This window comes from Phyllobates terribilis, unplaced genomic scaffold (genome assembly GCF_046119375.1).
Source record: "Phyllobates terribilis strain yellow unplaced genomic scaffold, ASM4611937v1 Scaffold_2__4_contigs__length_985480577, whole genome shotgun sequence".
Taxonomy (NCBI): Eukaryota; Metazoa; Chordata; class Amphibia; order Anura; family Dendrobatidae; genus Phyllobates; species Phyllobates terribilis.
Genome location: NW_027362762.1, coordinates 565,975,648 through 565,991,163, shown reverse-complemented (window position 1 = coordinate 565,991,163; position 15,516 = coordinate 565,975,648).

The following is a 15,516-nucleotide window of genomic DNA, read 5'->3' as shown; positions in this document are numbered from 1 at the left end:
CACATTTGGAACTCTCCTGGGGTACCCTCAACACATATTTTTCCCTCATTTAGTGGATATTTTCACAAAAAAGTGAAATTTTCAAAAATCCGAAATATTGGCTGAAAACGACTAAATATCAAGGACTCATTGGGCGAATCGCTCTGGAACTGAAATCGGAACGCTCACTGACATTTTCCCTATCTGAAAGTCTGATAAACGCCGGAAAAATGACTAAGTCCAAGAAAAAAATTTTTTCAACTTTTTTCAATTTTACCCCCGTGGGATATATATTCTACCCACACACATTTGGAACTCTCCTGGGGTACCCTCAACACATATTTTTCCCTCATTTAGTGGATATTTTCACAAAAAAGTGAAATTTTCAAAAATCCAAAATATTGGCTGAAAACGACTAAATATCAAGGACTCATTGGGCGAATCGCTCTGGAACTGAAATCGGAACGCTCACTGACATTTCCCCTATATGAAAGTCTGATAAACGCCGGAAAAATGACTAAATCCAAAAAAAAAATTTTTTTTAACTTTTTTAAATTTTACCCCCGTGGGATATATATTCTACCCACACACATTTGGAACTCTCCTGGGGTACCCTCACACATATTATTCCCTCATTTAGTGGATATTTTCACAAAAAAGTGAAATTTTCAAAAATCCAAAATATTGGCTGAAAACGACTAAATATCAAGGACTCATTGGGCGAATCGCTCTGGAACTGAAATCGGAACGCTCACTGACATTTCCCCTATCTGAAAGTCTGATAAACGCCGGAAAAATGACTAAGTCCAAAAAAAAAATTTTTTAAACTTTTTTAAATTTTACCCCCGTGGGATATATATTCTACCCACACACATTTGGAACTCTCCTGGGGTACCCTCACACATATTATTCCCTCATTTAGTGGATATTTTCACAAAAAAGTGATATTTTCAAAAATCCAAAATATTGGCTGAAAACGACTAAATATCAAGGACTCATTGGGCGAATCGCTCTGGAACTGAAATCGGAACGCTCACTCACATTTCCCCTATCTGAAAGTCTGATAAACGCCGGAAAAATGACTAAGTCCAAAAAAAAATTTTTTTCAACTTTTTTTAATTTTACCCCCGTGGGATATATATTCTACGCACACACATTTGGAACTCTCCTGGGGTACCCTCACACATATTATTCCCTCATTTAGTGGATATTTTCACAAAAAAGTGAAATTTTCAAAAATCCAGAAAATTGGCTGAAAACGACTAAATATCAAGGAGTCATTGGGCGAATCGCTCTGGAACTGAAATCGGAACGCTCACTGACATTTCCCCTATCTGAAAGTCTGATAAACGCCGGAAAAATGACTAAGTCCAAAAAAAAAATTTTTTTAACTTTTTTCAATTTTACCCCCGTGGGATATATATTCTACCCACACACATTTGGAACTCTCCTGGGGTACCCTCACACATATTATTCCCTCATTTAGTGGATATTTTCACAAAAAAGTGAAATTTTCAAAAATCCAAAATATTGGCTGAAAACGACTAAATATCAAGGACTCATTGGGCGAATCGCTCTGGAACTGAAATCGGAACGCTCACTGACATTTCCCCTATCTGAAAGTCTGATAAACGCCGGAAAAATGACTAAGTCCAAAAAAAAAATTTTTTAAACTTTTTTAAATTTACCCCCGTGGGATATATATTCTACCCACACACATTTGGAACTCTCCTGGGGTACCCTCACACATATTATTCCCTCATTTAGTGGATATTTTCACAAAAAAGTGAAATTTTCAAAAATCTAAAATATTGGCTGAAAACGACTAAATATGAAGGACTCATTGGGCGAATCGCTCTGGAACTGAAATCGGAACGCTCACTGACATTTCCCCTATCTGAAAGTCTGATAAACGCCGGAAAAATGACTAAGTCCAAAAAAAAATTTTTTTCAACTTTTTTTAATTTTACCCCCGTGAGATATATATTCTACCCACACACATTTTGAACTCTCCTGGGGTACCCTCACACATATTATTCCCTCATTTAGTGGATATTTTCACAAAAAAGTGAAATTTTCAAAAATCCAAAATATTTGCTGAAAACGACTAAATATCAAGGACTCATTGGGCGAATCGCTCTGGAACTGAAATCGGAATGCTCACTGACATTTCCCCTATCTGAAAGTCTGATAAACGCCGGAAAAATGACTAAGTCCAAGAAAAAAATTTTTTCAACTTTTTTTAATTTTACCCCCGTGGGATATATATTCTACCCACACACATTTGGAACTCTCCTGGGGTACCCTCACACATATTATTCCCTCATTTAGTGGATATTTTCACAAAAAAGTGAAATTTTCAAAAATCCAAAATATTGGCTGAAAACGACTAAATATCAAGGACTCATTGGGCGAATCGCTCTGGAACTGAAATCGGAGTGCTCACTGACATTTCCCCTATCTGAAAGTCTGATAAACGCCGGAAAAATGACTAAGTCCAAAAAAAAAATTTTTTAAACTTTTTTCAATTTTACCCCCGTGGGATATATATTCTACCCACACACATTTGGAACTCTCCTGGAGTACCCTCACACATATTATTCCCTCATTTAGTGGATATTTACACAAAAAAGTGAAATTTTCAAAAATCCAAAATATTGGCTGAAAACGACTAAATATCAAGGACTCATTGGGCGAATCGCTCTGGAACTGAAATCGGAACGCTCACTGACATTTCCCCTATCTGAAAGTCTGATAAATGCCGGAAAAATGACTAAGTCCAAAAAAAAAATTTTTTAAACTTTTTTCAATTTTACCCCCGTGGGATATATATTCTACCCACACACATTTGGAACTCTCCTGGGGTACCCTCACACATATTATTCCCTCATTTAGTGGATATTTTCACAAAAAAGTGAAATTTTCAAAAATCTAAAATATTGGCTGAAAACGACTAAATATGAAGGACTCATTGGGCGAATCGCTCTGGAACTGAAATCGGAATGCTCACTGACATTTCACCTATCTGAAAGTCTGATAAACGCCGGAAAAATGACTAAGTCCAAGAAAAAAATTTTTTAAACTTTTTTCAATTTTACCCCCGTGGGATATATATTCTACCCACACACATTTGGAACTCTCCTGGAGTACCCTCACACATATTATTCCCTCATTTAGTGGATATTTACACAAAAAAGTGAAATTTTCAAAAATCCAAAATATTGGCTGAAAACGACTAAATATCAAGGACTCATTGGGCGAATCGCTCTGGAACTGAAATCGGAACGCTCACTGACATTTCCCCTATCTGAAAGTCTGATAAATGCCGGAAAAATGACTAAGTCCAAAAAAAAAATTTTTTAAACTTTTTTAAATTTTACCCCCGTGGGATATATATTCTACCCACACACATTTGGAACTCTCCTGGGGTACCCTCACACATATTATTCCCTCATTTAGTGGATATTTTCACAAAAAAGTGAAATTTTCAAAAATCTAAAATATTGGCTGAAAACGACTAAATATGAAGGACTCATTGGGCGAATCGCTCTGGAACTGAAATCGGAATGCTCACTGACATTTCACCTATCTGAAAGTCTGATAAACGCCGGAAAAATGACTAAGTCCAAGAAAAAAATTTTTTCAACTTTTTTCAATTTTACCCCCGTGGGATATATATTCTACCCACACACATTTGGAACTCTCCTGGGGTACCCTCACACATATTATTCCCTCATTTAGTGGATATTTTCACAAAAAAGTGATATTTTCAAAAATCCAAAATATTGGCTGAAAACGACTAAATATCAAGGACTCATTGGGCGAATCCCTCTGGAACTGAAATCGGAACGCTCACTCACATTTCCCCTATCTGAAAGTCTGATAAACGCCGGAAAAATGACTAAGTCCAAAAAAAAATTTTTTTCAACTTTTTTTAATTTTACCCCCGTGAGATATATATTCTACCCACACACATTTTGAACTCTCCTGGGGTACCCTCACACATATTATTCCCTCATTTAGTGGATATTTTCACAAAAAAGTGAAATTTTCAAAAATCCAAAATATTGGCTGAAAACGACTAAATATCAAGGACTCATTGGGCGAATCGCTCTGGAACTGAAATCGGAATGCTCACTGACATTTCCCCTATCTGAAAGTCTGATAAACGCCGGAAAAATGACTAAGTCCAAGAAAAAAATTTTTTCAACTTTTTTCAATTTTACCCCCGTGGGATATATATTCTACCCACACACATTTGGAACTCTCCTGGGGTACCCTCACACATATTATTCCCTCATTTAGTGGATATTTTCACAAAAAAGTGAAATTTTCAAAAATCCAAAATATTGGCTGAAAACGACTAAATATCAAGGACTCATTGGGCGAATCGCTCTGGAACTGAAATCGGAGTGCTCACTGACATTTCCCCTATCTGAAAGTCTGATAAACGCCGGAAAAATGACTAAGTCCAAAAAAAAAATTTTTTAAACTTTTTTCAATTTTACCCCCGTGGGATATATATTCTACCCACACACATTTGGAACTCTCCTGGAGTACCCTCACACATATTATTCCCTCATTTAGTGGATATTTACACAAAAAAGTGAAATTTTCAAAAATCCAAAATATTGGCTGAAAACGACTAAATATCAAGGACTCATTGGGCGAATCGCTCTGGAACTGAAATCGGAACGCTCACTGACATTTCCCCTATCTGAAAGTCTGATAAATGCCGGAAAAATGACTAAGTCCAAAAAAAAAATTTTTTAAACTTTTTTCAATTTTACCCCCGTGGGATATATATTCTACCCACACACATTTGGAACTCTCCTGGGGTACCCTCACACATATTATTCCCTCATTTAGTGGATATTTTCACAAAAAAGTGAAATTTTCAAAAATCCAGAAAATTGGCTGAAAACGACTAAATATCAAGGAGTCATTGCGCGAATCGCTCTGGAACTGAAATCGGAACGCTCACTGACATTTCCCCTATCTGAAAGTCTGATAAACGCCGGAAAAATGACTAAGTCCAAAAAAAAATTTTTTCAACTTTTTTCAATTTTACCCCCGTGGGATATATATTCTACCCACACACATTTGGAACTCTCCTGGGGTACCCTCAACACATATTATTCCCTCATTTAGTGGATATTTTCACAAAAAAGTGAAATTTTCAAAAATCCAAAATATTGGCTGAAAACGACTAAATATCAAGGACTCATTGGGCGAATCGCTCTGGAACTGAAATCGGAACGCTCACTCACATTTCCCCTATCTGAAAGTCTGATAAACGCCGGAAAAATGACTAAGTCCAAAAAAAAATTTTTTTAAACTTTTTTTAATTTTACCCCCGTGAGATATATATTCTACCCACACACATTTGGAACTCTCCTGGGGTACCCTCACACATATTATTCCCTCATTTAGTGGATATTTTCACAAAAAAGTGAAATTTTCAAAAATCCAGAAAATTGGCTGAAAACGACTAAATATCAAGGAGTCATTGGGCGAATCGCTCTGGAACTGAAATCGGAACGCTCACTGACATTTCCCCTATCTGAAAGTCTGATAAACGCCGGAAAAATGACTAAGTCCAAAAAAAAAATTTTTTTAACTTTTTTCAATTTTACCCCCGTTTGATATATATTCTACCCACACACATTTGGAACTCTCCTGGGGTACCCTCACACATATTATTCCCTCATTTAGTGGATATTTTCACAAAAAAGTGAAATTTTCAAAAATCCAAAATATTGGCTGAAAACGACTAAATATCAAGGACTCATTGGGCGAATCGCTCTGGAACTGAAATCGGAACGCTCACTGACATTTCCCCTATCTGAAAGTCTGATAAACGCCGGAAAAATGACTAAGTCCAAAAAAAAAATTTTTTAAACTTTTTTCAATTTTACCCCCGTGGGATATATATTCTACCCACACACATTTGGAACTCTCCTGGAGTACCCTCACACATATTATTCCCTCATTTAGTGGATATTTACACAAAAAAGTGAAATTTTCAAAAATCCAAAATATTGGCTGAAAACGACTAAATATCAAGGACTCATTGGGCGAATCGCTCTGGAACTGAAATCGGAACGCTCACTGACATTTCCCCTATCTGAAAGTCTGATAAACGCCGGAAAAATGACTAAGTCCAAAAAAAAATTTTTTTTAACTTTTTTCAATTTTACCCCCGTGGGATATATATTCTACCCACACACATTTGGAACTCTCCTGGGGTACCCTCACACATATTATTCCCTCATTTAGTGGATATTTTCACAAAAAAGTGAAATTTTCAAAAATCCAAAATATTGGCTGAAAACGACTAAATATCAAGGACTCATTGGGCGAATCGCTCTGGAACTGAAATCGGAACGCTCACTCACATTTCCCCTATCTGAAAGTCTGATAAACGCCGGAAAAATGACTAAGTCCAAAAAAAAATTTTTTTCAACTTTTTTTAATTTTACCCCCGTGGGATATATATTCTACCCACACACATTTGGAACTCTCCTGGGGTACCCTCACACATATTATTCCCTCATTTAGTGGATATTTTCACAAAAAAGTGAAATTTTCAAAAAAACAGAAAATTGGCTGAAAACGACTAAATATCACGGAGTCATTGGGCGAATCGCTCTGGAACTGAAATCGGAACGCTCACTGACATTTCCCCTATCTGAAAGTCTGATAAACGCGGGAAAAATGACTAAGCCCAAAAAAAAAATTTTTTCAACTTTTTTTAATTTTACCCCCGTGGGATATATATTCTACCCACACACATTTGGAACTCTCCTGTGGTACCCTCACACATATTATTCCCTCATTTAGTGGATATTTTCACAAAAAAGTGAAATTTTCAAAAATCCAAAATATTGGCTGAAAACGACTAAATATCAAGGACTCATTGGTCGAATCGCTCTGGAACTGAAATCGGAACGCTCACTGACATTTCCCCTATCTGAAAGTCTGATAAACGCCGGAAAAATGACTAAGTCCAAAAAAAAAATTTTTTAAACTTTTTTCAATTTTACCCCCGTGGGATATATATTCTACCCACACACATTTGGAACTCTCCTGGGGTACACTCACACATATTATTCCCTCATTTAGTGGATATTTTCACAAAAAAGTGATATTTTCAAAAATCCAAAATATTGGCTGAAAACGACTAAATATCAAGGACTCATTGGGCGAATCGCTCTGGAACTGAAATCGGAACGCTCACTCACATTTCCCCTATCTGAAAGTCTGATAAACGCCGGAAAAATGACTAAGTCCAAAAAAAAATTTTTTTAAACTTTTTTTAATTTTACCCCCGTGAGATATATATTCTACCCACACACATTTGGAACTCTCCTGGGGTACCCTCACACATATTATTCCCTCATTTAGTGGATATTTTCACAAAAAAGTGAAATTTTCAAAAATCCAGAAAATTGGCTGAAAACGACTAAATATCAAGGAGTCATTGGGCGAATCGCTCTGGAACTGAAATCGGAACGCTCACTGACATTTCCCCTATCTGAAAGTCTGATAAACGCCGGAAAAATGACTAAGTCCAAAAAAAAAATTTTTTTAACTTTTTTCAATTTTACCCCCGTGGGATATATATTCTACCCACACACATTTGGAACTCTCCTGGGGTACCCTCACACATATTATTCCCTCATTTAGTGGATATTTTCACAAAAAAGTGAAATTTTCAAAAATCCAAAATATTGGCTGAAAACGACTAAATATCAAGGACTCATTGGGCGAATCGCTCTGGAACTGAAATCGGAACGCTCACTGACATTTCCCCTATCTGAAAGTCTGATAAACGCCGGAAAAATGACTAAGTCCAAAAAAAAAATTTTTTAAACTTTTTTCAATTTTACCCCCGTGGGATATATATTCTACCCACACACATTTGGAACTCTCCTGGAGTACCCTCACACATATTATTCCCTCATTTAGTGGATATTTACACAAAAAAGTGAAATTTTCAAAAATCCAAAATATTGGCTGAAAACGACTAAATATCAAGGACTCATTGGGCGAATCGCTCTGGAACTGAAATCGGAACGCTCACTGACATTTCCCCTATCTGAAAGTCTGATAAACGCCGGAAAAATGACTAAGTCCAAGAAAAAAATTTTTTCAACTTTTTTCAATTTTACCCCCGTGGGATATATATTCTACCCACACAAATTTGGAACTCTCCTGGGGTACCCTCACACATATTATTCCCTCATTTAGTGGATATTTTCACAAAAAAGTGAAATTTTCAAAAATCCAAAATATTGGCTGAAAACGACTAAATATCAAGGACTCATTGGGCGAATCGCTCTGGAACTGAAATCGGAACGCTCACTGACATTTCCCCTATCTGAAAGTCTGATAAACGCCGGAAAAACGACTAAGTCCAAAAAAAAAATTTTTTAAACTTTTTTCAATTTTACCCCCGTGGGATATATATTCTACCCACACACATTTGGAACTCTCCTGGAGTACCCTCACACATATTATTCCCTCATTTAGTGGATATTTTCACAAAAAAGTGAAATTTTCAAAAATCCAAAATATTGGCTGAAAACGACTAAATATCAAGGACTCATTGGGCGAATCGCTCTGGAACTGAAATCGGAACGCTCACTCACATTTCCCCTATCTGAAAGTCTGATAAACGCCGGAAAAATGACTAAGTCCAAAAAAAAATTTTTTTCAACTTTTTTTAATTTTACCCCCGTGGGATATATATTCTACCCACACACATTTGGAACTATCCTGGGGTACCCTCACACATATTATTCCCTCATTTAGTGGATATTTTCACAAAAAAGTGAAATTTTCAAAAAACCAGAAAATTGGCTGAAAACGACTAAATATCACGGAGTCATTGGGCGAATCGCTCTGGAACTGAAATCGGAACGCTCACTGACATTTCCCCTATCTGAAAGTCTGATAAACGCGGGAAAAATGACTAAGCCCAAAAAAAAAATTTTTTCAACTTTTTTTAATTTTACCCCCGTGGGATATATATTCTACCCACACACATTTGGAACTCTCCTGTGGTACCCTCACACATATTATTCCCTCATTTAGTGGATATTTTCACAAAAAAGTGAAATTTTCAAAAATCCAAAATATTGGCTGAAAACGACTAAATATCAAGGACTCATTGGGCGAATCGCTCTGGAACTGAAATCGGAACGCTCACTGACATTTCCCCTATCTGAAAGTCTGATAAACGCCGGAAAAATGACTAAGTCCAAGAAAAAAATTTTTTCAACTTTTTTCAATTTTACCCCCGTGGGATATATATTCTACCCACACACATTTGGAACTCTCCTGGAGTACCCTCACACATATTATTCCCTCATTTAGTGGATATTTACACAAAAAAGTGAAATTTTCAAAAATCCAAAATATTGGCTGAAAACGACTAAATATCAAGGACTCATTGGGCGAATCGCTCTGGAACTGAAATCGGAACGCTCACTGACATTTCCCCTATCTGAAAGTCTGATAAACGCCGGAAAAATGACTAAGTCCAAGAAAAAAAATTTTTCAACTTTTTTCAATTTTACCCCCGTGGGATATATATTCTACCCACACAAATTTGGAACTCTCCTGGGGTACCCTCACACATATTATTCCCTCATTTAGTGGATATTTTCACAAAAAAGTGAAATTTTCAAAAATCCAAAATATTGGCTGAAAACGACTAAATATCAAGGACTCATTGGGCGAATCGCTCTGGAACTGAAATCGGAACGCTCACTGACATTTCCCCTATCTGAAAGTCTGATAAACGCCGGAAAAATGACTAAGTCCAAAAAAAAAATTTTTTAAACTTTTTTCAATTTTACCCCCGTGGGATATATATTCTACCCACACACATTTGGAACTCTCCTGGAGTACCCTCACACATATTATTCCCTCATTTAGTGGATATTTTCACAAAAAAGTGAAATTTTCAAAAATCCAAAATATTGGCTGAAAACGACTAAATATCAAGGACTCATTGGGCGAATCGCTCTGGAACTGAAATCGGAACGCTCACTCACATTTCCCCTATCTGAAAGTCTGATAAACGCCGGAAAAATGACTAAGTCCAAAAAAAAATTTTTTTCAACTTTTTTTAATTTTACCCCCGTGGGATATATATTCTACCCACACACATTTGGAACTATCCTGGGGTACCCTCACACATATTATTCCCTCATTTAGTGGATATTTTCACAAAAAAGTGAAATTTTCAAAAAACCAGAAAATTGGCTGAAAACGACTAAATATCACGGAGTCATTGGGCGAATCGCTCTGGAACTGAAATCGGAACGCTCACTGACATTTCCCCTATCTGAAAGTCTGATAAACGCGGGAAAAATGACTAAGCCCAAAAAAAAAATTTTTTCAACTTTTTTTAATTTTACCCCCGTGGGATATATATTCTACCCACACACATTTGGAACTCTCCTGTGGTACCCTCACACATATTATTCCCTCATTTAGTGGATATTTTCACAAAAAAGTGAAATTTTCAAAAATCCAAAATATTGGCTGAAAACGACTAAATATCAAGGACTCATTGGGCGAATCGCTCTGGAACTGAAATCGGAACGCTCACTGACATTTCCCCTATCTGAAAGTCTGATAAACGCCGGAAAAATGACTAAGTCCAAGAAAAAAATTTTTTCAACTTTTTTCAATTTTACCCCCGTGGGATATATATTCTACCCACACACATTTGGAACTCTCCTGGGGTACCCTCACACATATTATTCCCTCATTTAGTGGATATTTTCACAAAAAAGTGAAATTTTCAAAAATCCAAAATATTGGCTGAAAACGACTAAATATCAAGGACTCATTGGGCGAATCGCTCTGGAACTGAAATCGGAACGCTCACTGACATTTCCCCTATCTGAAAGTCTGATAAACGCCGGAAAAATGACTAAGTCCAAAAAAAATTTTTTTAAAATTTTTTTCAATTTTACCCCGTGGGATATATATTCTACCCACACACATTTGGAACTCTCCTGGGGTACCCTCACACATATTATTCCCTCATTTAGTGGATATTTTCACAAAAAAGTGATATTTTCAAAAATCCAAAATATTGGCTGAAAACGACTAAATATCAAGGACTCATTGGGCGAATCGCTCTGGAACTGAAATCGGAACGCTCACTCACATTTCCCCTATCTGAAAGTCTGATAAACGCCGGAAAAATGACTAAGTCCAAAAAAAAATTTTTTTCAACTTTTTTTAATTTTACCCCCGTGAGATATATATTCTACCCACACACATTTTGAACTCTCCTGGGGTACCCTCACACATATTATTCCCTCATTTAGTGGATATTTTCACAAAAAAGTGAAATTTTCAAAAATCCAAAATATTGGCTGAAAACGACTAAATATCAAGGACTCATTGGGCGAATCGCTCTGGAACTGAAATCGGAATGCTCACTGACATTTCCCCTATCTGAAAGTCTGATAAACGCCGGAAAAATGACTAAGTCCAAGAAAAAAATTTTTTCAACTTTTTTCAATTTTACCCCCGTGGGATATATATTCTACCCACACACATTTGGAACTCTCCTGGGGTACCCTCACACATATTATTCCCTCATTTAGTGGATATTTTCACAAAAAAGTGAAATTTTCAAAAATCCAAAATATTGGCTGAAAACGACTAAATATCAAGGACTCATTGGGCGAATCGCTCTGGAACTGAAATCGGAATGCTCACTGACATTTCCCCTATCTGAAAGTCTGATAAACGCCGGAAAAATGACTAAGTCCAAAAAAAAAATTTTTTAAACTTTTTTCAATTTTACCCCCGTGGGATATATATTCTACCCACACACATTTGGAACTCTCCTGGAGTACCCTCACACATATTATTCCCTCATTTAGTGGATATTTACACAAAAAAGTGAAATTTTCAAAAATCCAAAATATTGGCTGAAAACGACTAAATATCAAGGACTCATTGGGCGAATCGCTCTGGAACTGAAATCGGAACGCTCACTGACATTTCCCCTATCTGAAAGTCTGATAAACGCCGGAAAAATGACTAAGTCCAAGAAAAAAATTTTTTCAACTTTTTTCAATTTTACCCCCGTGGGATATATATTCTACCCACACACATTTGGAACTCTCCTGGGGTACCCTCAACACATATTATTCCTTCATTTAGTGGATATTTTCACAAAAAAGTGAAATTTTCAAAAATCCAAAATATTGGCTGAAAACGACTAAATATCAAGGACTCATTGGGCGAATCGCTCTGGAACTGAAATCGGAACGCTCACTGACATTTCCCCTATCTGAAAGTCTGATAAACGCCGGAAAAATGACTAAGTCCAAAAAAAAAATTTTTTTAACTTTTTTCAATTTTACCCCCGTGGGATATATATTCTACCCACACACATTTGGAACTCTCCTGGGGTACACTCACACATATTATTCCCTCATTTAGTGGATATTTTCACAAAAAAGTGATATTTTCAAAAATCCAAAATATTGGCTGAAAACGACTAAATATCAAGGACTCATTGGGCGAATCGCTCTGGAACTGAAATCGGAACGCTCACTCACATTTCCCCTATCTGAAAGTCTGATAAACGCCGGAAAAATGACTAAGTCCAAAAAAAAATTTTTTTAAACTTTTTTTAATTTTACCCCCGTGAGATATATATTCTACCCACACACATTTGGAACTCTCCTGGGGTACCCTCACACATATTATTCCCTCATTTAGTGGATATTTTCACAAAAAAGTGAAATTTTCAAAAATCCAGAAAATTGGCTGAAAACGACTAAATATCAAGGAGTCATTGGGCGAATCGCTCTGGAACTGAAATCGGAACGCTCACTGACATTTCCCCTATCTGAAAGTCTGATAAACGCCGGAAAAATGACTAAGTCCAAGAAAAAAATTTTTTCAACTTTTTTCAATTTTACCCCCGTGGGATATATATTCTACCCACACACATTTGGAACTCTCCTGGGGTACCCTCAACACATATTATTCCTTCATTTAGTGGATATTTTCACAAAAAAGTGAAATTTTCAAAAATCCAAAATATTGGCTGAAAACGACTAAATATCAAGGACTCATTGGGCGAATCGCTCTGGAACTGAAATCGGAACGCTCACTGACATTTCCCCTATCTGAAAGTCTGATAAACGCCGGAAAAATGACTAAGTCCAAAAAAAAAATTTTTTAAACTTTTTTCAATTTTACCCCCGTGGGATATATATTCTACCCACACACATTTGGAACTCTCCTGGGGTACACTCACACATATTATTCCCTCATTTAGTGGATATTTTCACAAAAAAGTGATATTTTCAAAAATCCAAAATATTGGCTGAAAACGACTAAATATCAAGGACTCATTGGGCGAATCGCTCTGGAACTGAAATCGGAACGCTCACTCACATTTCCCCTATCTGAAAGTCTGATAAACGCCGGAAAAATGACTAAGTCCAAAAAAAAATTTTTTTAAACTTTTTTTAATTTTACCCCCGTGAGATATATATTCTACCCACACACATTTGGAACTCTCCTGGGGTACCCTCACACATATTATTCCCTCATTTAGTGGATATTTTCACAAAAAAGTGAAATTTTCAAAAATCCAGAAAATTGGCTGAAAACGACTAAATATCAAGGAGTCATTGGGCGAATCGCTCTGGAACTGAAATCGGAACGCTCACTGACATTTCCCCTATCTGAAAGTCTGATAAACGCCAGAAAAATGACTAAGTCCAAAAAAAATTTTTTTAAAATTTTTTTCAATTTTACCCCGTGGGATATATATTCTACCCACACACATTTGGAACTCTCCTGGGGTACCCTCACACATATTATTCCCTCATTTAGTGGATATTTTCACAAAAAAGTGATATTTTCAAAAATCCAAAATATTGGCTGAAAACGACTAAATATCAAGGACTCATTGGGCGAATCGCTCTGGAACTGAAATCGGAACGCTCACTCACATTTCCCCTATCTGAAAGTCTGATAAACGCCGGAAAAATGACTAAGTCCAAAAAAAAATTTTTTTCAACTTTTTTTAATTTTACCCCCGTGAGATATATATTCTACCCACACACATTTTGAACTCTCCTGGGGTACCCTCACACATATTATTCCCTCATTTAGTGGATATTTTCACAAAAAAGTGAAATTTTCAAAAATCCAAAATATTGGCTGAAAACGACTAAATATCAAGGACTCATTGGGCGAATCGCTCTGGAACTGAAATCGGAATGCTCACTGACATTTCCCCTATCTGAAAGTCTGATAAACGCCGGAAAAATGACTAAGTCCAAGAAAAAAATTTTTTCAACTTTTTTCAATTTTACCCCCGTGGGATATATATTCTACCCACACACATTTGGAACTCTCCTGGGGTACCCTCACACATATTATTCCCTCATTTAGTGGATATTTTGACAAAAAAGTGAAATTTTCAAAAATCCAAAATATTGGCTGAAAACGACTAAATATCAAGGACTCATTAGGCGCATCGCTCTGGAACTGAAATCGGAATGCTCACTGACATTTCCCCTATCTGAAAGTCTGATAAACGCCGGAAAAATGACTAAGTCCAAAAAAAAAATTTTTTAAACTTTTTTCAATTTTACCCCCGTGGGATATATATTCTACCCACACACATTTGGAACTCTCCTGGAGTACCCTCACACATATTATTCCCTCATTTAGTGGATATTTACACAAAAAAGTGAAATTTTCAAAAATCCAAAATATTGGCTGAAAACGACTAAATATCAAGGACTCATTGGGCGAATCGCTCTGGAACTGAAATCGGAACGCTCACTGACATTTCCCCTATCTGAAAGTCTGATAAATGCCGGAAAAATGACTAAGTCCAAAAAAAAAATTTTTTAAACTTTTTTCAATTTTACCCCCGTGGGATATATATTCTACCCACACACATTTGGAACTCTCCTGGGGTACCCTCACACATATTATTCCCTCATTTAGTGGATATTTTCACAAAAAAGTGAAATTTTCAAAAATCCAGAAAATTGGCTGAAAACGACTAAATATCAAGGAGTCATTGCGCGAATCGCTCTGGAACTGAAATCGGAACGCTCACTGACATTTCCCCTATCTGAAAGTCTGATAAACGCCGGAAAAATGACTAAGTCCAAGAAAAAAATTTTTTCAACTTTTTTCAATTTTACCCCCGTGGGATATATATTCTACCCACACACATTTGGAACTCTCCTGGGGTACACTCACACATATTATTCCCTCATTTAGTGGATATTTTCACAAAAAAGTGATATTTTCAAAAATCCAAAATATTGGCTGAAAACGACTAAATATCAAGGACTCATTGGGCGAATCGCTCTGGAACTGAAATCGGAACGCTCACTCACATTTCCCCTATCTGAAAGTCTGATAAACGCCGGAAAAATGACTAAGTCCAAAAAAAAATTTTTTTAAACTTTTTTTAATTTTACCCCCGTGAGATATATATTCTACCCACACACA